The 24,855-nt window shown below is 43.8% G+C and overlaps 1 protein-coding gene across 8 annotated transcripts in view; it reads right to left on the bottom strand.

Annotated features, from left to right (window-relative positions):
• The window catches only part of POMGNT2 (protein O-linked mannose N-acetylglucosaminyltransferase 2 (beta 1,4-)), a 32,008-nt gene extending 14,733 nt beyond the window's left edge, over positions 1 to 17,275 (bottom strand). For 2 of the 8 annotated variants that reach the window (XM_071429451.1, XM_071429457.1), the window contains exons 1-2: positions 17,127 to 17,231; positions 931 to 1,036 (exon numbers count right to left, since the gene is read on the bottom strand). The gene's annotated coding sequence lies outside the window, so the exon portion shown is untranslated. Of the gene's footprint in view, positions 1 to 930; positions 1,037 to 17,126 lie in introns of all 8 variants that reach the window. The other 6 variants (XM_071429452.1, XM_071429458.1, XM_071429453.1 and 3 more) reach the window with 4 other exon arrangements.
• Positions 17,276 to 24,855: the final 7,580 nt, after the last annotated feature.

Below are 24,855 nucleotides of genomic sequence, written 5' to 3'. Positions count from 1 at the left end.
CTGCAGCTGTTCCAGAACTGATGAGGACATCTTGGTTCACAAGGAGGATTACAGGAGGGCTTCAAGGATCGAGGCCCAGGACTTTGGATGGTCTTCATGGGTGCCTTCCAACTCAGAATATTCTATGATAGGACTGCTGCCTGAAGCTGCCTTTGTTTTAACCTTCCACTTTTTCTATGTTCAGAGACTTTGTACTTTCTTAAAAACCTTGAGAATCCAAACCTACAAACCAAAGTCCTAGTACTTCATGGAAAGAACTCCACAAGGAAGCAGTAACAGCATCTACAGTCTGGATCAAAACAGCAGTTTCGATCCAAGCTGGAGCATGTGCTTCAATTAGCCAGTCTCTGACAAATGCCTGGAAGTAGCTAGAACAGCAGCATGACAGGAAAATAGTTCAGAGCCAAGCTAAAGGAGAATCTAAATCAAATCAGGGGAAATAAAAAGGTTTACTGCCATTTTGAGTCCCATAATTGCAAACTGATCGTTTTGCCTCCAACGCCCCCTTCAGCCACACCTGTACAACACATCCTCCTCATGTTTTAAAGGATGCAGCCAGCATACAGCCCAACCCTACTCCTAGGTCAGCAGTGTAATATAACAACAGGTAGGAGCACAGTATCACAGGATACTCTCCCTGTAGTGTAACCTGTTAGATTGATGCTAAGGGAGCACAAAACATCCATGTTTTTAGTGGGGGGCATATCCCAGGGTGCTGACAGTCACATGAAATTTTAGAACAAAGCATTAGGTCTCACAAATCATAAAATAACCTAGACAGGAGGTAAAAAAAAAAATCAAAGCTGTGTTTCCTGACACCATAAGCCATACAAATGAAAAATATCTGCTGGCCAATTAAAAAAAATATCCTAACAACTGGGTTTTGATAAAAATCTCAGTCTGATTTCCCCCAGGGAAAAGAATTCTTACCTTGTCCCTCATCTGATTACAGTATCTTCAGAAGGCCCAGAAGAGAAGTATCAACACATGGCTGCAGGCCAGGCATTTACTGTTGCTCTGAGGGCTACTCCTGCTACTGACAGGAGGGAGAAGAAAGCAAATGAATCATCTTTCTCAGCTTCAACATGAACCGCTGCACACAACAGGGGAAGTGTGATGAATACACTGAATTAATTGTAAAAGCCCATTTCAACTCCTCCAGGTGTCATATGCAACCATTTACAGTTCAATACCTAAGAAGAGCCTCTTCATGCCCTCAGCAGCTTGAAAATTCATGGAAAGACTATTGAATTTAGGCATATTTATCAAGGGCACAGCAGCAAGAGGAAGAAGTCCAAGCTTGACATGATGGGAAATTTTTGTATTAGACTTGCTGTTGTATTTATCTGAATAGTAATAAAAACCAAGGTGGTTAATTTTTGCCCCATTTTTTTCCACCAATAAATCAAAGTATTATTTCTCTACAATGAAAAGTGGGTCTCCTTGTGACCCACTTCTGCAGAGTTTTTAACACCCCCATAAATAAACAATATGACATTCAATACACACAAGAAGGCGAAAGTTTCAGAGAAAAAGCAGGAAGTATCTGTTGAAAGAGGAACACCTGCAAAACTACTGACACAGTTGCTGTTCACCTGTGGCCCTTCCATGATGGGAGATTCCTTACCCAACCCTGCCACAGCAGCTCATTTCTGTTCCCTTCCTTCCTACCAGCAATATCTGCTGCCTCTGTTGCATCAAATGCTGAGTCAAGTCTTTGGCAATGAGAATCTCTTCAAGTAACTGAAGTGTAACCTGACTGTTACTGAGAGAGAAGCAACATCAGCCCAATAAAGCAACTGCTGTTCAAGGCAGCTCCAGTTAAAAACATCTGCCCTCATTCATTTTGTACAGCTCTGGATCCATGTGCTGGTATTTGCAAAGCCAAGAATAGAGTGGTCTTTCAGCTACTTTACAGAGTATTTCAAGACATCAAGGGCTCTCCAGACAGCTTCCTACATCAGGATGTGCTTTTCCATCCCTAGGCTTCTGCTGGCATTGATGCAGCCATCCCCAGAGAAGCCACCAAGCACAGGGAGGGCTGGAGCAGGGCTCAACCCTCTCAGTAGCAAAGCATCCCCAAGATGAGCCACAGTAAGGACATAAGTGCTGCCACACCCTGCAGCCTCAAAGAGGAAGGTCTGGTGACCTTGAAGCCAAGACTAAAATATACAAATGTATTGGCAATAGGCAGTGAATCCTATCCTAAGTGTGGAGAGAGAGGTCAGAGATAGAGGACATTTAGAACCTTCCTGCCTTGGCTCATCCTGCTTCACCCCTTCTGTGGCAGAATGATGTGCTTATAATCTAACCTGGAGGCTGACAGGAACAATCTGCTGAGGTAGCCAACCCTTCCTTCCAGGCAAAGGGATTAAAGCTACAGCACAAAAAGCTTCTCTTGCAACTATAAAGCCCCAAATCTGCACCTGTGTTACTGCAGCAAGTATGTAAAATGAGAAAACACCGAAGTCAGGGACTGAAGACTGACTAGGAAACAACCATCATGCTGAGTGACCTATAGTTATACAAAATAACCACCATTTCTTTACCATCGAGGTGATGAACCAAATTAAACCCCAAAATACACTGAAATAAAACCCCTCTTTTAATATACTTAATGCTTAAAAATAAGCATGCAAACAAGAGTCCTGTGTTCCAGGGGGACAATACATGCACATAAATTAAGCAAGGATTACAGAACTTTGTGTATAATATAACCTTGTGACCTCTGTGCTAAGTGTATATATATATTTATATATAATACATATGTATGACTATTCCAAAATTAATATAAAAGATTACAATTAAGACAGAGACTATGTCTTTCTTCTATGTTTATACCCACATTAAAAGATGATTAATCAATGATTTTATAAATCCAAAGAATTTCAATGAGCTGCTGGCTTCCTAGCTTTAGCTTTATACTTTGACACAACCATAACAGAGTCAGAAGCCGAGATGCTGCAAAGCCTTATATAAATGTCTGTGGAACTGTCCCAGGCAACCTTACAGGAGAAGAGAAGGTGAGAGCAACTCCAATCTTCATTTTCTATTAACTCTCAGGTCTCTACATGAACATGAATAACAACCTAAGTAGTAAAGAACAAACAGCCAGAAGCAAGGAGCAGAGGTAAGAACAAATCATTAAAAAGTGATAAGCACCAAGGGTCCTAACTTAGCTAAAGGCAGTAAAAATGCAGACACACAGAAAAAACCACATCATGCCTCCTCAAAATGAATCTGGTCATATAGTTTTAGTGCTGAGTAAGTGAACTGCCTCAGTGCAACACACCAGTGTCTGCTAGAAAGGGCAGTATTTCATCTGTGTGCTTAGAGGTCTGATAGCCTATTTTCCCAGGTGTGTCTCTCCCTCCTTCTAAAGGAGAAAATTACACAGCAAATTAATCTTTGTGAACCTTTTTATTTTTCACTGCTCCTCCTCTTCCCTCCCGCCACTCCTCCTAGCCGTTGTGAAAGGTAAGCAGGAATATACTGAAATTAAAATTGAAATAAATGACAACAGCAGAACAGCCTGAGTCTGGTTTGGCTCACAAAAGTGAGTTTATGATATGGTTGAGTCAGTGCAAAAAAAGAGGTCATGAAAGTGCTGTCACACACCTTTCTGGAGAGAGCTTTTTGTCCACATATCCACAGATGAAAGCCTCATCTGCTCAGGGAAACTAATTTTCCAGTGCAAAGGGATTTCAATTCACAATCCACCACCATCCCACTCAATTTACATTACATGTGGCCAGCTGGGACAGGGGAAAACAACAGCAAACTAAGACACGAAGCAATTCACGAATCACTCATTTCCAATGCATCAAAGGCATAGCAATGAGCGTCTGTGTCATGGACTGTGGTCACTCTGTAACTACACCTGGCTGCCTGCTTGCCAGAAGCACATGAAAAACCCCACCACATCCAGGGAACCACTGACTGCACAGGGGGACTGCAGTCCCTACACACAAACTCAGAAGGGTTTTTTTCCCTGGGAGAGAGGAAGGGACAGAGGCAGTTGATTTCAAATTCTTTCAAGGCATTTCCAAGGTATGTTACATTGACTGTGCTTAAGTATTTCATTGGTCACCTGTGATTCAAAAGTCACATACAGCTTAAAACTGCAGATGAGTCTCTGAGCTTAAAGAAACCAAGGTCTAAACTCTCAGCTGAGTACCACTCCTAGAACAAAACATTCACATTAGTACACCAGTGAAGAGAACTGAACTGCCAATAGTGTTATTCAGTGAAGAGTATACAAAATTGATCCCTAAAATAGAATGGGTGAATTTTTAGTACCAGAAGATATTAAAAACTCACAGCATAGCTTTGAGAAGAATGTAGCAGAAACTTCCCATCTGGTTTAGAAACTCTGAGAAGGGAGAGCAAAGATTACTTTTCAGTGTAAGCTATAAGACTTCACAAGAAGGATCTTTAAAAGCCTGTATGGTTTACTATCAGAGAACATAACTAGTGCATAAGAAAGATCTGTGTGCAAGCCCTCTTCATACATAGAGCATAACCAGGAAACCCATAACAATTTCTTGATGTCATGAAAGCATGGTCCTAATACACAACTCTGAGCTGATGAAAGAGTTAGTTCTCTGAAACAGAAGCAGCCTATGCCAAATTTGCACAACAAGGACTTCCAGTCAAGGACTCAAATCCCATAATTCAGCTGCTCTTTGCTTCTTGAGCAGCAAAGCAGCCAGCAGATCAGACTTTAGAGACATCCCTCCCTGCTAATTACATGGTAACAGTTTAAAACAGAGATTGTATCACACCCACTGTCTCTCGAGAGCAAAAACACATGTATAATCAAATTGTTAAGGTAAAACAGTAAAAAATATGGAAAGGCAATTAACACCATATACAAAGAAATCTTTGCAACTGAAAACACATGATCTGTTTTCACTGAGAATAACATTTTCTCAGCTGAACTTTGGCAAGTAAACTGTGTGGTACAAAAGCCATTATTTCAGAAATACGAGAAACCCCTTTTGGTATCAAACAAACTCTTATTCCTCTCATCTTTAATCCCAAGCCACCTCCACACTAGAACCAAGAAATCCTTATTTAATATCAAAATGAGCCCTTGTCCCCTTTTTATACACATGTGGCCTTCAGAACATCTAGCAGCTGAAGAAGGGGCTCCTGGATGCAAGTGAGCAGAGAAGTCCAGCTGCCAGTGGGTACCTAGATCTCTGCTGCAGTTTTATAAGGCAGAGTCAAAGGCCAGAGGAGAGGAGAACACTTGCATTGTGTTTTGAAAGGAAAAGGTGAAACATTTTACAGTGGAAAAGGGAAACATCAGTTGGTTTGGATGTGAGAATTGTGCAGCACGGCCTCTCACAGGTATGACCTGTAGTTTTTTAGCAAGCTTTGGAGCACAAGATGGTCAAAAGGCAATGAAAGCTGGAGGCAGGATGGCAAAAGTTTGTGAAACTTTTCAGCTGACATTGGAAAAAGCTTGAAGAGATGAAGAGGCAAATTACTGAGCTCTTTGCTTACATGGCAGTTGTAAGGAAAACTTCCAGGTTAATTCCGAATAGCCAACTATACTTAAAGTCAGGTGTGTCTCTTCTCAAACCTAAACAAAACAACCCAAAAGAATAAAGAAGACCTAGGAATAAAATAAAGGGAAGGAAGAGAAGAAACAAGTAGGAGGGGAATAGACAAAAAAAAAAGACACACTTGGGCAAAGGATGTACAACAGAAGAAGGTGCAACCTTCAAAGACTGCTCTAGGGAAAAAAAAAAAAAAAAGAGCAGACAGGAAGATTATCTTTTTTATCTGTATTTATCAATAAAACACCAAGAAATTTCCAGTCATGAGCTCGAGACCTCATTGCACTGTACGAAGTAAACAAAATCACTTAAAACACAGGAGAAGATTGTGGGAATGTTGGTGCCAGCTGCAATGCTGTTGGATCAGCTAGTGGTAATTCAGTGAAACTGATGCTGTAAAATCAGTGCATCAGGAAAACTCAGCCTCCATCCCTCTTTTAGAGTCTCAAGGATGCAAGAGGGATGACATCTAATTCAGTACCAAAAAAAAAACCCAAATAAAAACATTTCCATCTGTACACAAAAATGATATATCACCTCCCAGTTAGAAAACTAGCTCAAATCCATGAGGAAAGGCATAGATGACTTCACACTACCAGGAATATGTGGACAGCCACCAGAGCAGAGAATACACTGCATCCTCAGAAAGCACACATGACATCAAATAAAAAGAAGAAAGAAACATGGCAGGAAAATGAACTACAGGGGAGGAAAGAAAACAGAGCCAAAAAGAGTACTTCTACTAAAGGACAACCAGAAAAAGAACCAGATAGAGAAAAGATCATAGAATCATAAAATACGCTAAGGGAAGGAACCCATCAGGATCGAGTCCAACTGCTGGTCCCATGTGGAACATCTCAAGAATCACCATATGTCCCACAGCATTGCCCAAATGCTTCCTGAACTCTGTTGGGCTTGGTACTGTGACCACTTCCCCGGGGAGCCTCTCCCAGTGTTCAGCCACTGTTTGGGTGAAAAACTTTTTCCTGATATCCAAACTAAACACTCTCTGACTCAGCTTCCTGCCATTTCCTTGAGTCCTGTCACTGGTCATGAGAGTGAAGAGATCAGAACCTGCCCCTCCTTTCCCCTGCTGAGGATGCTGAAGACCACAGTGAGGTCTCCCCTCAGTCTCCTCCAGGCTGAACAAACCAAGTGACCTCAGCCAATCCTCACCAGGCTTCCCTTCCAGACCCTTCACCATCCTTGTTGCCCTCCTCTGGACACTCTCTAATAGTTAAATGTCCTCTTTACATTGTGGCTCCCAGAACTGCCCCCAGCACTGGAGGTGAGGCTGCCCCAGTGCAGAGCAGAGCAGAGCAGAGCAGAGCAGAGCAGAGCAGGACAGTCTCCTCCCTTGCCCAGGTGGTGATGCTGTCCCTGATGCACCCCAGGAAGTCACTGGCCTTCCTGGCTGAGTTGGGAATTATTGAAAATTTCTACATATTTCCCTGTTTGTGAGGGAGGAAAAGTCCTGCACTCCCACATAACATCCCAGTCCCTTCTAGTGCTTCCACCTTGTAAGCTGAGGTGCTGTGGTGCTGTATTGCCTGCTACAAACAAGGCTCTCTGTTCATGGTTAGCAGACATGGGCAGAGGGTGAAAAGTGAAGAGAAGTGGAGGGATGGATGCACTGTAAGGTAGCAAACAATCAGCATCTCCATTACATCAGTTCACACTGTTGTGTGACAGTAACACAGAACAGTTAAACCTGCACTACCCTCAGACTGCTCTTCAAGGGGACAGGAAAAGGCTCATCTTCTTATCCCACTTCAAGCCACTAAAACAAGTCAGATCTCCTTTCACAGAATGAGCTTTGCTTACCCCACACAGCGTGGTGCCAGATATATACACCCAATGGAAGCAATGCTTCTGCTTAGATTTAAGGATGTGCTTAACTCCTGGCTGGATCTGCACTTTCAAGCATATCTCCTTGTGGGCCAAGGATTTGCATTCTTACACATCTTTAAGCTTTCCACGACATGACATTTATCATTCTGACTGTGATAAAGGGTGGCAACACCCTGCTCGTTTATCTTGCTCTCAATACACTGCAGAAAACAAAAATACAGATTTTTTTACTACAAGGTGGAGGAGGCTGATATCACTCTCCCTCTCAGATAATTTAACTATAGCATAACATCATCAGGTTTAAATCAGAAGAAGGAAGAAAAGGCTTGAAGAAGCAAAAAAAAAAAAAAGTGAGGGAAGCAAGATTTACTACAAAAGAAACAAACAAAAAAGTCTGTTTACAGATCAATCTGAAAAGAACATCTCTATTAAACGTCATTTCAGAAGAATTGACAAGAATAAATCCACGTGCAGCTCCAGGTATTTCAGCCTAAATGTGGAAAATACACATTATTCTGAGTTTATGAAGGGCTTAGTTTTTGTACACACTTTCTGGTTCATTTTAGACATAGCACAAGATTTTAAACAAACAGACTTGGGTGCTCACTGATTTTTAAAGACAACAGTGCTCTACTTTTTAACATTTCTGAATTATATATGGGCTGTGTATTCCTCCAGACAAAGGAACTCTGAAAAATTATGTTCTGTCTCTATCCAGGTGCTTCAAATAATCTCCACCCTCCCACCTCTTCATCCCATGAAGTAAAGATGAAGACTGCACGATGTCAGTCTCGCTGCAGACCTGTTCAGTTGCTGCCTCTACCTGAAACTACACAATCCATGTGTTGAAATTCTCATCTCAATTACCAGAAACTGAAATTTTTCCTACAGTGGGCTAGGCAGGTCCTGAGAGGGTGCTGACTGGAACACATCCTCCACAAGCCAGCATTATGCCAGACTGCATCCAGCTCCTCTCACAAGTTTCTCCTGATGGGATTGCTCTCCCTCCTGCCTTTCACTTTGATGCCTGGCTAAGTGATTTTGGCTGCACCTGTGGTCTGCAATACATTTAACAAACAGCCCAGTGTGCTCCTGACCTGGCTGCTCCAGAGCCACGTGCCTGTGGCAGTGCTGCCTAGAGCATTAAGCCCACTGCATGTGCTTGAGCGCACACGGCCCATTTTGGACCCGCTTCATTACCCTTTCCTCAGCAAGCCTGCCTGCAGTTAATTTAATGCATTTAAGGACTGAAGACCAGCTTTGCCACCCTGCAGGGCTATCAAACATGTTACAGGCAGAGGATTTGGCCATATTCCATCTATGGGGTCTCTTTCAAAGTCCACTTCTGCTGAAAATAGCTGAGCTGGTGCTTGAGCAGTATGAGAACAGTGCTCCATCCAACACAGATCACCACCACCATAGAGAGCTGCTGCATCTTTACACTGACCCTTGCATATCCAATCCCTCCCCTATCACAGGAGTGGGATCATTTCCAAGTCTCCTTATCTGATACTTTAAAAGCATGGAAGAAGACTGGAGTACACAACAGTGGTCCCCACATTTAGGTTCTGCAGGCCTGGTCAGCTTAATATGCTCTCTCTCTCGACTGCCACAGAAGGGCACTCGCAGTCCCCAGTCCGGGAAGGAGCATCAAGGACTCACAGGAGTGACCAGAGGCAAGTAAATGCTTTCCAGCTTCTTCCTCAGCAAGAGTCCTCTGAGGACAGTCATCTTGAGATCCAGATTCCCATGGAAGAAAGCCTTTTCCTTTTCAAGAGTGACTTCCAACTTTGAGGCCCAGTATAACCAGGACAGCTTTGAGAGAGAAGGGGGCGAGTCTGTGTTCAGAGCCACACCTGGATGTGCCTTTGCAGGGCAATCCCACCTCTGCCTACAAACAGGCTTCCTCCCAACCCACTCAGAAATACCTGTACTATGCTTTCTACCAGTACTATATAAACTAAAAACCTTTAAAGTTCAAACACAAGTCACTTATTTTCTGATCTAGCCAATTGAAAAATGATGAATGACAACAGGTTGTGAAATTTATCTTGTCACCAGCCTATAATTGCTACTTGGAGCTTCAAATTATGGCAGAAAAAAATGAAGAACAAAACTGAAGGGCTTATGGCTTATTTGGATTCTGGTTTACAAAGTGTAGATCATTATCTTTGTCAGTGTGTGAGGAAATGCAGTTGCACTGTGGATCTCTACATCAAAAACCATCTACTTTAATTAATTGAGAATTATATCACCAAGAAAAGAATTACTGTAGTTATTTCAGAGTTGCTTATTGCTTTTATACATGTGATCTGTCTGCAAAGGTTAATATGAATTTGCCAAAAATCTAAGTTCATTTTACTACAGAATTATTATGGTACTAGGATTTAGGATTAGCATACCATGACTATTAGGATTCTTAATGGTATCCTAAAAATACAAAAATATTTTGAGGTCTTCCTAAAAAGGGACTGGATAAGGACTGAGGAGTAAAGGAGGAAGAAAAGGCTGCAATTTAAGTAGGTGTGAGATTGTCTACAGATGGAGAGTTAAGGATAGAGAACGACTAAGGAGCCCAGTGTCAAAGAAAGAAATAAAATCAACAACAAACTATAGGCAGATTTCCAAGACCTTACAAGTAAAATTACAGTAGTTTAGGTACACTTGGTTTAAAGTTCACTCATTCACATTTCTTCACTTAAAAAGTCACCCATAAATACCAGAAATAAAAGCTCACCAATCAAAAGCAATCAAAGCTACATTTTAAAAGCTAGCTCTGCCCCTCTGTTCTTCCCCCCAGGCTTCCAACTTCCCGTCTCAGGACTGTCAGTAGCTGTCAGCAGATCATATGAGAAATTCATCTGAACATACAACATAACTTGACAGGCAATACATCAGAAAACCTAGATGTGACAACAGCAAATTCCACCAGATGGTCCTGGATCATATCTATCTATTAAAAAAATTCTGACAGAAAAAAAATTCTAACCACCCATAAGCAGAGCTTCTGAGGAATAGAAAAAAAAATAAATCTGGTATATGCACTGTTTCACCCTTTGCCCTAACCATGCCAGAAAAAGAGATACACAACAGCTCCAGCTTGTCCTCAACAGTTTGTCCTCTCATTAATATCTATATGTATATTTCATCCTCCTCTCCAAAGAAAAGACTTCTAAATAAAGATGCCTCTCCCTTAAAGGCAGTATGTACTACTTACAATGCTGCTTTTCAATTGAGAAAATTCTGTCAATGACTCTGGAGCTTGGTCTTGCTCCAGCACCAGCCTGGTCTCCAGGAACACCAAAACCATGTGGTTAGCCCTGGGAGTAGCTGCAAACTTGAAGCACATTCAAGACTCCCTGTTTGCCACCTTTCCCATCTCCCTGTTGCTCTGGCAGGCAGCAGATTCTGTTTGGGTCCAGGCTGCCACAAACCTCATCAGCCTCTGCAGCAACTCATTTAGGAGAGACCTTGGATTGCCTTGTCCACTGTCGGTCACACAGTCAAACACTGACTATCCAAACCTACCCTCAATCCAGGTAAAACTGCCTTTGATACATGTGGAGTACAAATCACATTCCAGCATGCACAGCCTGCTCCAGCCTCAGGCCCACAGAAAACAGTGCTGTGGCAGGCATAGGGTCAGGGCCAGGACACTGTGCCACCCTCTGAGAAATGAGCACAGTCCCACGGCAGGAAACTCCAGGTTCAGAAGCAGCTCCATGGCTATTTCACTGATGCTGTCACTGTTCTTCAGGTGAGCACCACCAGCCTGGCCGCAGCAGCAGCTCAGCTGTGACAGAAGTGACAGGCCTATGAAATGTAAATCAAACTGGAGCAGGCTGTCACTGCTCGAGTGAGACCCTCAGGAACACCATTCCTTGCTCCTGTTCTGCCCCTGCCTTCTACAGCTGTGTGCAGAAACATGTTTTGCTCTGTGAGATGGAAGTTGTGTGTAACTGCAAAGAACTACCACATGTCCTTGTCCTCCCAATTACCCATGCTTGGGACTAAAAGGTATTTAGTCAAATATATATTTAATTGGTAAAGCAAACGGACATGAATCTGAATGCACAATGGGAAGGAAGACAGTGAAGGATGTGGTGTTACTTTATCATTGTTTAATAGGGCAAGATGGTGCTCCAAGTCCTTTGGAAATCTGACAGTTGCTTTGAATACAAAGCTGTGACTGTGGTAGAAAACAGATCTACTCCCTGTCAGTGCACAAGCTGCACTCCACAGCTCAGAGCTGAGGTAATCTCTCTTCAGGCCAGTGTGGCACAATCAGTTTCCACCAAGAAACCAGACTGATCCTTTAACCAAGGAGTAGTTCTGTATATCACACAAACCTTTTTTCCTTCCCCTAAGGCAGCTCCTTCCATTACAGACTCTCCTTTGCTGTTAATCAAAGTGCACCCGTTTCCTGAGTGAGAAACACCTGAGTGTGGGATTACTCCAGTGTGCTGTTTATTGTCTCCATCCAATCCATTTTACAATTATCACCTTCAGCACAGAGAGAAAGCTACTTTTACATCATAGCCCTGAGAACAAAAAGCTTATGAAAAAGCCAATTCTACCCTCCTCCTCGAACTTCAACAAGGAATGTATGATTTTTCACTGTGCCTTTGTCATTTTGACATAAAAGAAAAAGTCAGTGACATTTTCAAGTTTTGTTGTTGTGCACCAGTGGGGTTTCAAATACTGCAGAAGAACATAATTACATTTATAGACACTTTTGACTGGAACTTAAATGTTGCAACAGCTATAATAGTCTCTTAGAGATAAGAAAAATAGGCATTTAGCTCAAAATGTACGTTCTGATTAAACTGAAAATGGACACCATCTTTTTACTGGACTGCTTTTTGGCATCTAAAAGTTTTTTCTATAAATACTAGACTATGATTTTTCAAACCATCAACTTCCTACAGAGAGAAAAATACACATCTTACTATTTAACTGTTCTCAGCTGAAATACTGTAAAAGAGAAGGCATAGCATGTATTTAATAAAATTAATAGAAAGTCACTTCCTCCCATTCTGATATTTAATTATATCTCATTAGAAAAGCAAAAAATAGTGCAAATCAAAGTCCATGAATCAGCTGTTTACTTTATTTATTTATAGGCATTTATATAGTGCTCATCACCATAGCAACCAGGAACCTTTTCTTCTTCTTGTTCAAAGGAAAAGTTGTAATCTCAAAATGTGATCCTTTGATGTCACAGTGCAAATAGGTACTTAGGTCCTTTGCAGCAAACACTTTAGGCAGGTGCCCGAAGTACACCAACCAAGTCAAGGTGCAATGAAAGAGACAGAAACAGAGAAAGGAAAAATAAAAGGAAAGGAACCATGAAACAAGTGAGAAAAAGGGAAAGAGGGAAAGAGTAAAGGGCTTTCTTATGAAAATCCACAATGCATCGTGTCCCACAATAAGCAATGACCACCCCAGTACTTTTTACCTGTAATAACAAGTGTCTGGTTCATGGAGAACACTCCAATTAATGACGACCAATCAGCAAGTTCCAAATTTATGCTGAGGGCACTGGTGAATATTCTTAAGCAAGGATTTCTAAAAGGATAGTAGCTTAAAAATGAGGCTGCAGAGGGCTGTCTCCCTTTTGAGAGCAGAGAAGTCAGGAGCTTCGCTTTGACTCCTACTCTATTCTGATCCCCCAGCAATTAGGCATTACCAAATTCCCACAGAATTAATAGACCTTTTTAAAAATGCCATCTGCTCACAAAACATCAAAGAAATGTGTAAATTAGAACACTGCTCCTGCATATACCATTATAGAATGAATTACTAGGTATGTCCTGCAATTGCAGTTTCCTCATGATACTGCTGGGAACTTCTTTTCAGACCCCCAAAAGAGACTGAAATTGGTTTTACGCCATTTCATCTGGCTCCTTCCCACCATTGTATAGATGATACACATACATGAACAACATAGTATTTCAAATTCTTTTTAAAGGTAATGAATTTCTAATTGGGACAGAAAGGAAAAAAAAAATATCTTTGGCCTGTCGTCATTTTGTTATGTAAGAGACATTATCATGAAGATTTCCTCAAGACACTGGTATGTGAAGTTATTATCTTCAACTCTGCATTTAGCTTGATCCTAACTTCCCCATAAACCAATACTGTCCAAAGCAGTTAAATAAGGAGTGTTCAGTTGTTACTAAACTAAACACATAAATCTTTACTCAAGACTGGTGGTTATTTTGTAGTCTTTTTTTATATTGTATTCTAAATAGGGCAGAAGCTGCATGTATGACAGCAGGAAAAGTGACAAGTTCCTTATCTGGAAAAGCACCAGCAGGCACTGTTATCAGAGCAGACCAGCTCTTTTAAAGTGGATTGATGAAGCTATTTTTAAAAACACCTAATAACATCACAGAGGAGACTCTGATCTCTGCAAAGGTGAGCCGCACAGCTCGATACTCCTGGGAGGCAGCTAATGAAACTGAAGCTTGTCATACACAGACTGCGTCCAGTAATTGGCTTTGAACACTCCCAGCTGAGCCTCCCCCGTGCCGAGCTCAATGCCCGCTCACAGCTTGTGCCAAACGCAGGCCGAGCCGGGCGCCGTCCGGCACCACCAGGGGTGAGTGGCCCTCTCTCCCCTGCCCTGCCAGCGGGCAGAACCTGCACACTTGGAAGGCAAAGAAAGAAACCTGCTTTCTTCCAGCCCCTCACACCTACCAGCTGGCTTCCAGGACAGGGAGAGACGGTTGTGTGGGAAAGGTGGCAGAGTGGTGTCAGAGCAGGTGGTGTGCTGATGGAGAAGGGAACACGTTCTACCACAGAAGGTGAAGGAAAGGGGGGGAGACCTAACCTTTTAGAAGGAAGAGGATCCCATATCATGTCTTCATCCAGCACAGCAGAACCACCAACAAATGCTAACCTCTGGGAACCCAGGAAATTCCTCTGGCTGCCCTGGAAGACTCAAGCCCCTGCCCAGGGGGCTCAGAGACCTTGGCACAGAGCCCAAGACCCCTGTGCCTTTGATTTAGCCCTTGGAAAAAACAATTACCAACCTTATATGAAGAATTACAAGCAATGAAATTTAAGTAGAATGATAGTGAATTTATCACAGGGTGAAAAATAGGTTTTTGAGGTTTTTAGAATGGGGGTTCAGGGGACAAGATGGGAGGAATTGGGGCGTGTCCTGTCTTTCTCCTTCTTGGTCTCCATGTGCTGTGATGGTGGCACTTTTAGACTGGTTTAGAGTAGAAGCTCACTGTCTAACATAGATGACAGGTATTGGAAAGTAATTGTAACTATTGTCCACATAGTTTTTAGTATAAAAAGATAACACAGCCTGGAGGTGGGCAGAGTGCCTCTGACTGTCTTGCTGAGCGGACCTCGGCAGGCCAGGAGAAAGAATTTTATAGATAAGATACAATAAACAACCTTGAGACTGAGAACTGAAGAGCTCTGACTCCTTCTTTGAGGGCCGGGCTGGGAGAAGAGACTCTCTAACATATCTTGGGGTCACTCTGACCAGCTGAGACCCTGAGACTAACCCTCAGTCAGTGCTCTGTGCCAATGGTGCAAAGTCCCTTAGGGACAGCTGCTGGCTTCCCCAGGAAGGCAGCCAGCAAAAGACGGGAGCATCACTCATCTTCCCCAAAACTCCATTGACCCTTCCTAGCCCGCTCTTCCCTGGCCTTTGTGGACCCACAGGTCTCTCTACCTCTCAATGTAAACTTCAACACTGAATTCTGCAACCACCCTGGAACACAACCTAAGAAAAGACTGTCCCACAGTGTGAGATCTTTGCCTTTTTGAAGAAATTTTATCTGCATAGCTGAGGATCTGTGATCTGGTTCTGGCTCTGTGGTTAAATGCTCTCCTTTGCGCCACCTTCTTTTTCATGATTCTTCCTGCCTCCCACTACTTCCTAGAAAAATCCACTCCCTCATAGCCTAGATACACCCTGACTGGAAAAGCCATTTTAAATAGAAAGCAGTTTCTTCTGCTGAGAAAAGTCATCTATGGCTCTGATCATTTGACAGTTTTACTCGTGGAAGATCTCTCTAGGTCCCTATGTTTTAAAACACCTCCTAAAGACCTTACTATGTTAGAGCACAGGCCGGACACATTAAAAACTCTGGGGAGCAGCAACTGAATGTGGGTTAATGTCATAGGGAACCATTTAAACCCACAGCACTTATGGAACACTTTAAAGCAACAACTTTTAAAAGAAAGGGGGTGAGAAAAAGGGGAATGAGAATATTCAATTTCCAGATGATTGAAGCAAACGTCAGTAAGTTCACAATGAGATGCAACTAAGGAGATTGGAAATTTAGCTGGAAAGAAATTTCCATATAGTCAATCCATTTTTCACATTGCTGAATAGAGAGTGGGCTCTAAGTAACTAGTTCCAAAACATTACCCAGGCATCTAGAGTGCATGTTCATGGCACATTTCACAAGTGTTGGAAGCTGAACTCCAGCTTTGATGACAGCTAATTAAAACACAAAAGTGAGACTCCAAGTAAAACTGCCACCTTGCAATCATAAACCGTTCAAAATGCACTCTGGCAGAAAAGCAGACTGCAAGGCAGCTTTCCTGTATCTAGTTCACACATTTGGTATCTACCGCGGTTTTGAAAATGACATTGCAAAATAAACACCCTGTCTTATAGCTGATGCGTTTAGCATAAGTCAGATTTGTTTCAGGGAGAACGTCCTTGCAGAGAATAAGAGCTCTTCTGGTTCCCAGCTAAGTCAAGGCTGGAGCTAACAAGCCAATCAATCAGTTCAAGCGTTTTGAGATTGCTCTTAAAAGAGCCGCTTCTGTTTTATTACCAAAGTCAGCAGTCACCGTTTAACAGTCAGCATTTGTCAATAGTTACCCAACTATGGCACTGGTGTGAAAACACTGATACGTTCCCTTGGCTTGAGCAGTTGTTCAGATACAGTCCTCATTCTCATCACCAGAGGAGAGTGTGCCTCTCCAATTTATTTATTTTTCTAAACATGAAGCCTTTATCTTCATAGCCCATTTAAACACCGGGTTAATTGAGGGGGGCTGGAAGGGAGCAAGGGGACCCAGCAAACACACAGAGCCCACCCTCGGAACAGGCGTGTGCAATGCATCCAGAGCTGACACAGCCAAGAGAAACTTTTCCACCATGCTTAGTCAGCACGCAATAATTAAAAAGGTGCAGGGTGTGATAAACCCAGCATCCGTATCCACTGGGGCCAAACTCGCAAATTCATTGCTAAGCTTTCAAAGCCGAAGACAGCTGTCGGGGGGCTAGGGGGGTGTCCCAAGGCACTCAGCCATCAAAGAAAACTGTCAGGAGAGCATAATTACATCTTCACCTTCCCCAGTAGGCTTTAAACCTGCAGTGCCTTTGACCTCTGGGGAGGTTATCAGAGTTGGGATTGAACAGCTGCCTGCTCCGCTCACCCTCACCGCGGGCTGCCCTGCCGGCCCGGAGCGCTCTCGCTGCCCGCCTGTGCAGAGGTGCCCACGGCCGCGGCGCCAGCCCCGCTCCGGGAGGGCTCATCTCATCCGCCTCCCCGCCGCGGGGTCGCCGCCGACCACGAGGAACATGGCCCCGCTCCCCCCGCTTCTTCATCACCCCCTCTCCTCTCATTCCCCCCCTTCGGGAAGAAGGCGACAGCGACCACCGCCACCCCCCACGAACCGCCCCCTGCGGGAGTCCGGGCCGGCCCCCGCCCCGCGCCGCCTCACCTGCCGCCCGCGGCAGCGACCGCCCCTCGGCCCGGCCCGGCCCGGCCCCGCCGCCCCGGCCGCCTCCTCGCTCACGGTGTCCCCGCCCGGCGGCGGGCGGGAACGGGGCGGGCGGGCCTGGCAGGCGGCGGTCGCGCATGCCCGGTGCGGGCCAAGGGCATTGTGGAGGCTGCAGTTCGCGGGGCCCTGAGGGCTGGCGTCCTGCTTGGGCGCTCAGCCCACACCCTGCCCCCGCTCCTGTCCCCGCGGTCAGCGCACACCCTGCCCCCGGCCCTGCTCGGGGCTGTTCCGCGCACACCCTGCACCCGGTGCCAGCTCCCACCCCTGCTCCCACCGCAGCCCGGCGGGTTCCCTTCCCGGCTCTCTTCCCGGCCCGCGCAGTCCTTGATCGTTTTCCTGGAACCCTCTGCTTTTCCCAGCCCTCTGCGTTGCCCACCTGCAACTCCTCATCTTTCTCCCAAATCTCCTTCAGCCTCCACAGAATCATTGAATCATCAAGGCTGGGAGAGACCTTTCAGATCATTCAGTCCAAGTGTCCACCCAGCACTACCGCTGTCACCCCTAAACCACTTCACCCAGCGCCAGGTCCAAGTGTCTCTTGAACTCCTCCAGAGACGGTGATTTCAACACACCCCTGGGCAACCTGTTCCAATGCCTGACCACCCTAACAGGGAAAAATTTGTTTCTAATATATGTTTCTAATATATGTGTGTCCCCTAATCTAATAGGGGACAGCTTATATGACAGTCCCCTATCCCAGCTTAAGGCCATTTCCTTTAGTCCTCTCATGCTAGGCATGGCAGATGAGACCTGCCCCCACCTCACTGCAACCTCCCTTCAGGTGGTTGTAGAGGGCAATGAAGTCTCCCCTGAGCCTCTTCTTACGCTCTACCTCCCATCACCTCTCCACACTGTCCTACCCCTGTCCCTCTGGCTCCATTTCTCACCCTCTGCTCCCCCTGCCTGACAGGCTTCTTCCTTGCTGCTCACACTCATTACCCTCTTCCACTCAGAAGAGGTGGTAAAGCAGAGGGCAGCCATCCTTAAGATAAGCACACGCCTCCAAATCCACCAGGAAAACCTGACAGATCTCAGGCACCTGCATCTTTAGTGGAAGAAGGTTCCTTCCCACCAGGGAAATTGTGACAGTGGTGGCAGGTCACATTCACATGGTGGTGTTTTCTCTGGTCAGGCTTCACCAGAGCAACCCAGAGACCATTACAGCTTGAAAAAACCTCCAAGATCATGCGGAGCCTGCAACAAGAGGCTGGATCACCTGAGCAGGTGGGCACGTGTGTGTAACAGCACCTCTGCTCCCAGCCTCTCCCAAAGTCACTGGGGCTTTTGTCATCCACTTCACTGAGGCTCATGGGAGCTCCCATTTCCAAACCATACAGAGCTCTCACTCAACGGGAAGGACAGATAGAGGTTTGGCAGCATCTTTCACATTGGCTGATGTTTGTATGTATACCTAAATGCTCCCAGAGTGACAGAACTGCTAAACATGCATGCAGGAATTTAATAAAAAAGTTTAACCATTGAAAAGTTTGCTCCTGAAAAGCTGATAATCATTTGGGGAAAATCAAATCTAAAAGCTTAGTGCTCCTTCCTCTAGCCTCTTTTTTCTGCCTTGCAGATTTTGTAGCTAATAATTTGAAGAAATAACTTGTGTTACAAGAGATACACACAAGAACTGAGGGTTTTCAGAAATGCTTGTTGCTACTTAAAATTTAATTTTGTTACAGTCTCTGTGAATTCTAGTGTTGAGCTCCCGTGGACTGACAAGGCAAATGTCAGGCTTCTGAGATTTGTTTTTCAGCTTGTTCAAGAACTACTACACTAATGAGCTCCATTGCAAGAGATACCATCTACTCTGCTTCTCATTAAGTTCCTTAGTTATAGTCCTGTCTTGAATAGACTTCAGAATGCTGGACCCATATCCCTTTAACTAGAGCAACAGTACCAAATAATCATTATCATCATAATTTTCATTATTTCATTGGAATTTTCACTGGAATAAAAAGTCACTATTTCAATAATGTTTAGAGATATCTATTAATCTTCCCAAAGCATTTGTGAGTAGAAATCCTGACTAAGATTTCACAAATACCTGCTTGTATATTCACGTTAATGTCATCTGCAGTGCTACTTTTCCTCCTTGTTATGAAATATTTAATGAACCAGTCAAAAGCCAGACACTACAGTAATTTGAATCAAGTGGCCAGTCACGTATCGCAGACGATGAATGGCTAAAGACACAGACATAATCGTTCAAGAAAAAAAGAACACCCATAAGCTGAGATGTGTTTCTATGAAATATTCATAGGGTTGTGGTGATTTATTGTCATGTCTGCTCCAGAATAACCTGCAATGGGAAAAAGAGCATAATCTGATAAACTTTTCATGCAGAACAGTTCATTGGTTATTCCTGGAATAAGAACTTTGTGGACCCACATCTGTTTAAGCACATCGTCTGTACAGGGAAGGGATGCGTTTTCCTTAATGCAAGGTTTTACAGGAGATACCTACTGGAAGCAGTGTGCTAATGGCAGAGACAGCCCCTTCAGGTGCCCAGGCACTGGTGCCTAGTGCAGTTTTGGACAGTTTAGGTTGCCCAAGACATCTGCACAAGGCTGGTAGATTCAACATGGGATCTATAAGAAGACACTGCCTGGCCTGGACTTGAGCTTCAACAGAGTGTCACACAGTTATATTGCCCAAATCGCTTCTGATGTGACCATTCAGGGAATAAATCAGTTTTTGCAGACACAGGCAGAGGATGGGCTCACAGCTGGGAGCTCGAACTTAGCTTTTGCAGTTCAATAGGCTGCATCTCCAGCCTGAAGCAAACATTGGAATGTTTCCAACACCTACATCCTCTCCTCACATCACCTTCTATACCTGTGCTATAGCTCTCTTGTATGTACACTCTCTTTGAATGATAAAATGCCAGAGGGTTGGATCCTGGAAGCTGACTCCACCCAGCAGAGTCACTGATGTGCCTGCTCATGAACACATGGGACTGCAGCACTCCAAGCCTTGCTCAGCTGAAGTCAACCTGATCCACTGGCTTCTTTGTTGTGTGTTTCTGTGTGAGGCTGCCTCAGCTTTTTTGGCCATTTACCTAATGCCTCTGTTCTCCCTTGCTTTTCACTGCCTCTGTGTGCTGCACAAATTGTGGGTACTTGTGCTCTTATCCTTTCCTCAGCAGGACAGAGATAAGGATCTACTGGGATCTTGCTGGGATTTAGCCACTCAGATTTTTTTCAATGTCAGCTTTGTGAAATGCATTTGGTGGGGTTAGTGGGACACGCAATCCCAAGGGATGTAGCAGTCTGCCTGTGGTATAATCACAGCTCAGCAGAGCCTGTGGGCCAACCAGCCAGTACGTAAAATTGGATGAGCACCAGGGATTCCAGTCTTGCAAGAGGTAATAAGCAACATCCATGGAGTAAGAGGTAATAAGCAACATCCATGGAGTAGCTGCTGCCTAATCATCCTGCCAAGGAAAACTGTTTCAGCCAAAACCATAAGTGAAGCCATTTGGGACTGAAGGCACCATGGAACTCTCTGCACATCCGCTCAGCATATGCTAAATGTGGGCAGCAGAGAGAGCTGAACGAGGGACTTTGAAAGTGCTGTATGCCTCAAACCTCTCTTACAAATTCATGTAATTCACTAAAGAAATTATACATATTCATGTCATTTTACCTCAGGACCATGAATTTGTTTGGAGGGGATAAATGCTTTCTTGCCTCCGAAGAGCAAGATTTCATTAAACTGTCTCTCTTTTGGAAAAAGCAAGCAGTGACCCCAATCTCTGCAGTACCTGGCAGCCAGTAATAGCTGTATCATGATCAGTATCTGCCCTCTAGTAGCAATTTTTCACACACTGATGTCGAACACATGCAGGAGTAAAAAAAGAAATAAATCTGCTGCTGAGCAATGCTGCCACTGAAATGACTTGTTCCTACGAGGTGGTGAGGACACTGGGTGTTCTGAAGATCACAGCTCAGATCCCAGTGTTTCTCTCCTTAAGCCCAAGGGTTGAGTAATTGCTGCTGTTGCCAAAGAAGGTTAAGGTTTTGTTTATCTTGTTGCAGGTGAAATGAGGTGAAATGAGCACAAACAGGGGAGCAAACATAACTATTCTATACAAAGAGAGATCAAAAAAGGACTTCTAAAGATGACAGTTAAAAGTATCCACTGGTTTCATGGTGATACTAAGAGAACAAGAAGACTTCCCAGTCCCAGAAGCAGGGCACCAACCTCTGCTTCTGCTGCTAGCAGTGGGATCCCATGGAGCACAGAGGTGAGCAGCACATGGCAATCCACACTAGCATGACAGCAAACCAATGGAGAGAGTAGCTTTTTCCTAGCTCCTCCTGGAGTGGTGACAGCTTCTGCTTGGTTTTTGGAGTAGTCTGCTTGGTTTGGAATGCAGGACAGTTAGATATGCAAACACCTGATTTATTTAGCCATTCACTTTTTTAACAACATGGTACAGGCAAACTATTAAGCAATAAGGAATTTTTCCTTAAAACAGGAAATCCATTCATTTATGGACTTGAAGTAGATGTTTCTGTTAAATATAGAAAAACACTTGCACTAATCTAAATTCAACTGAATGTAAATCTCCACAATTCAAAAAAGGAATAGGTGGGTACTAATGACAATGAATATAAAAGACAGGAAAATGGAGAAATCCAATGGCAGTCGGCATCAACAGATGCGCCAAAAGCTCCTTTGTATGACAAAATGACTGTCTCATGAAATATTAGCAACTATCCAAAACTGGGAAAGTGTGAAAATCTTGTTGCTGTATAAATTATCTAAGACACTCCTGCCAATTATAGACTTGCTGTGAGGAAGAGAGACATTGGTAATCATGACAGCAACTGTTCGAGTGTCATGTGAATATTCTCGGGCGATTATTCAAATCAATCATTTCTTGTCCGTGTGGGAAAGATTGATCACTCCTAGTACTTTGTGTCACTCAGTGACTGAATTGATGGTGCTCTGCTCTCTGTGGTGTTCTCTCTGTGTAGTCTGCCTGTTTAAGGTGACAGCACTGTCACGTATTTAACTGCTGAGGTGAGGAGCTGTCCAGCAGAAAGTAGGAGAGCATGGGCCCAGAATCCTTGAGAAACATTACATAGGTTGTAAGAGACCAGTTCCCTTCTGCACTGAGCAATGTCCCATCCAGATGGATTTTTGGAAGTGGCAGGAGCAGTGCTGGCAGTTGCCACTTTGGCGGGGCATGAGAGGGCTCTAGATGCAGAGGGAATGCAGTCCATTCAATCACTCTTCTTCCATACAGGATGTTTATGAGACCTGCTAGCCGTGTCTTGTCATTACAAGTCCTCCAACTTCAATGCCTGCCATCCCTGTTCATTGAGAATGATTCCCATATTTGATGATGTTCTTGCCTCTTGCTTTCCCAGCCTGTTGTGCTCTGACCTACCCTCTCACACCTGCTCTTCTGCATAAAGAGGGCCTCCTATCACCACAAATTCTTTCATCTTCCCACCCTTCCTGGCAGGAATTTCTCTAACAGAGAGCTGTGTGCTGCTTCCATGAGAATTACTGTTGGTAAGAGACATGACTGAAAATGTGCAATGTGTCAGTGTGTTCACCAAACTGTGACTACATAAATTTTGGTCTTTGACTTGGATTGATACATCTGGTCTTATCTTCCTTTTTGTATATCATGAGGTATAATTTGTCAATTTCCTTTTTTGTTTTTGATTAATATTCCCATCTATTTCTTCTGCCTCTTCCTGTAAACTATGCATGTATAAAGGCTGATTCCAGCCCGTTGTCACAAGGGGATGCATTAAAGCTGCAGATCTGCCTTTGCAAAGCCTTAAGCACCTGATTTTGTAAATTAAATAAAATACCATCTACATGTTACTGCTAAAACTACCTAGTATCAGCTGCATTTCAGTACCACAGGGCTTCCCTGCTTCTGTTTGAGAAAGAAAACTAACACCAGCAAATGGTAACATGAAAAGAATTTGTTCTTTAATAAAATAACAAAACAAAGTCTTCACAGAGGAGTAGTTTCCTTTTTTCCTACATATAAGTGTTTGTAACAAAATAAAAGAGTGTTTAACTCTTCAGGCTGGTGATAACAAATAAAGATGTGGTTCACCTCGACTTTCACACGCTCTGTCTTTCTTTTCAAAGAGCTTCTTTCCTTTATTCATGAGCTCTTCAGGGACAGGATTTTTAACAGTTCTTTCTGCCAACTTGTGGTTAGCAGAATATTTGCTTTCCTTTTTTTTTTTTTAAGCGTGTGTTGTGGCTCCCAAGTATCCATCTGTAACTCTCTGAAAAATATCTAGTAGCTTGCGGCTAGAATATATTTTGGGATGCCTAGTTTATCGCTGGTTAGCTCAGATGCTGAAGTTTAAACTGACACCTGAAATTCACCAAGATGAGCAGTCCTTTGGAGACCCTCTCTTCAGCCATCTCTTCCAGGTCACCCTGCTGAAATCCTGAGAGATTATTGACATTGGTACTGAGCCGTCACACAGGAGAGAATTTTGATTTTTTTTGCTTTAAGACTGCTTATGCCACAGATCATCCTCACTCCCTGGATCCCTTCTGCACCTCTAATGAGATATGATGCCCTTCGTTCATGTAAGGTTTTGGCAGTGCATATCCTATTTTTAGGAAGTTGTTTTACAGGAAAGGAATCAGTTTTATGTGTTACACCTCCATAGGAAAAGTGTGAGGTCTGGACATAGAAGATAACTATCCCTGCTTCACTTGATGGTTGAACAGTCCAGCCTTTTGCTCTCTAAAGCATCTGCTTTTTGTAAGATGTGAGCTTTGCCCCAGTGTAGCATAGTCTATCTTTGTCACCTTCATTTAATGACACAGATATGAAACAAGGAGGCATTATACCTCCTCCCAAGACTGCAGCTTGAGAGCCATGTCCATCCTGCAAAACAATGGGAAACATCAAGCCTAATGCTAAGAAATCCTTGCTTTGGACCCAAGTCTTCCTTCTGAACAATTGCTTTCATTTTCAGCAATTTGTTTTTGCATGCATGAACAACCATTGTGGTTCCAAATCTGAGTGGGGATGAGTTACAGTGATTCCTCTGCTCCAGAAACCCCACTGCCCACCACCTGGGGAAGTGGTCATCATTCCACCCTTCTCCCACTTGCAGAGGAGTCTGGACTAGCTGACTCCTGCCTAAAAAGGTTCAGATCTTTCTTCTCAGTGAGAGCAAATGTCTCTTTGTCTTTTCCTCTGAGGGCCAGACTGTGACAGAGAATGGAAACTGGTTGTCCTGCTTTTCAGGATGATCCTGTTCCAGGCCAGCCAGAAGGCAATGCCAACTACCAATCCTTGTGTGGCATTGTTTTCAAGTGGGAATGTTTGGTCTCAGTGAACTTTCCCACAACTTAGCTAGAACCTTGCCGTCCTTGACAGCAGCCCTCGGAACCACAGAAGTGAATTGGGAAAGCCAGGACAGGTAATAATGCTGGCTCCCTTGCTGGAGTCTGTCTGCGCCAGGAAGTATCTTCCTATGAGCTCAATTTTTACCTAGCACAGCAAATTAAATGAAACCAAGGCAAAGAATAATGCTCCACTTCTTTGGGAACACAGGGCCTCAAGGATGTAACATGAATTCAGCATCTGTCTTTTTGCTGAAGATTTCATACATAGGACGGAAAAGAACTCTCCAGGGAACAGCAACACAGGTACTCTTTT

Source organism: Agelaius tricolor, unplaced genomic scaffold (genome assembly GCF_023055355.1).
Source record: "Agelaius tricolor isolate 1412-34295 unplaced genomic scaffold, bAgeTri1.0.p SCAF_6, whole genome shotgun sequence".
In the NCBI taxonomy this organism is placed as follows: domain Eukaryota; kingdom Metazoa; phylum Chordata; class Aves; order Passeriformes; family Icteridae; genus Agelaius; species Agelaius tricolor.
The sequence above is the reverse complement of the archived record's forward strand: the minus strand, read 5'-3'. Positions and strand labels throughout refer to the sequence as shown.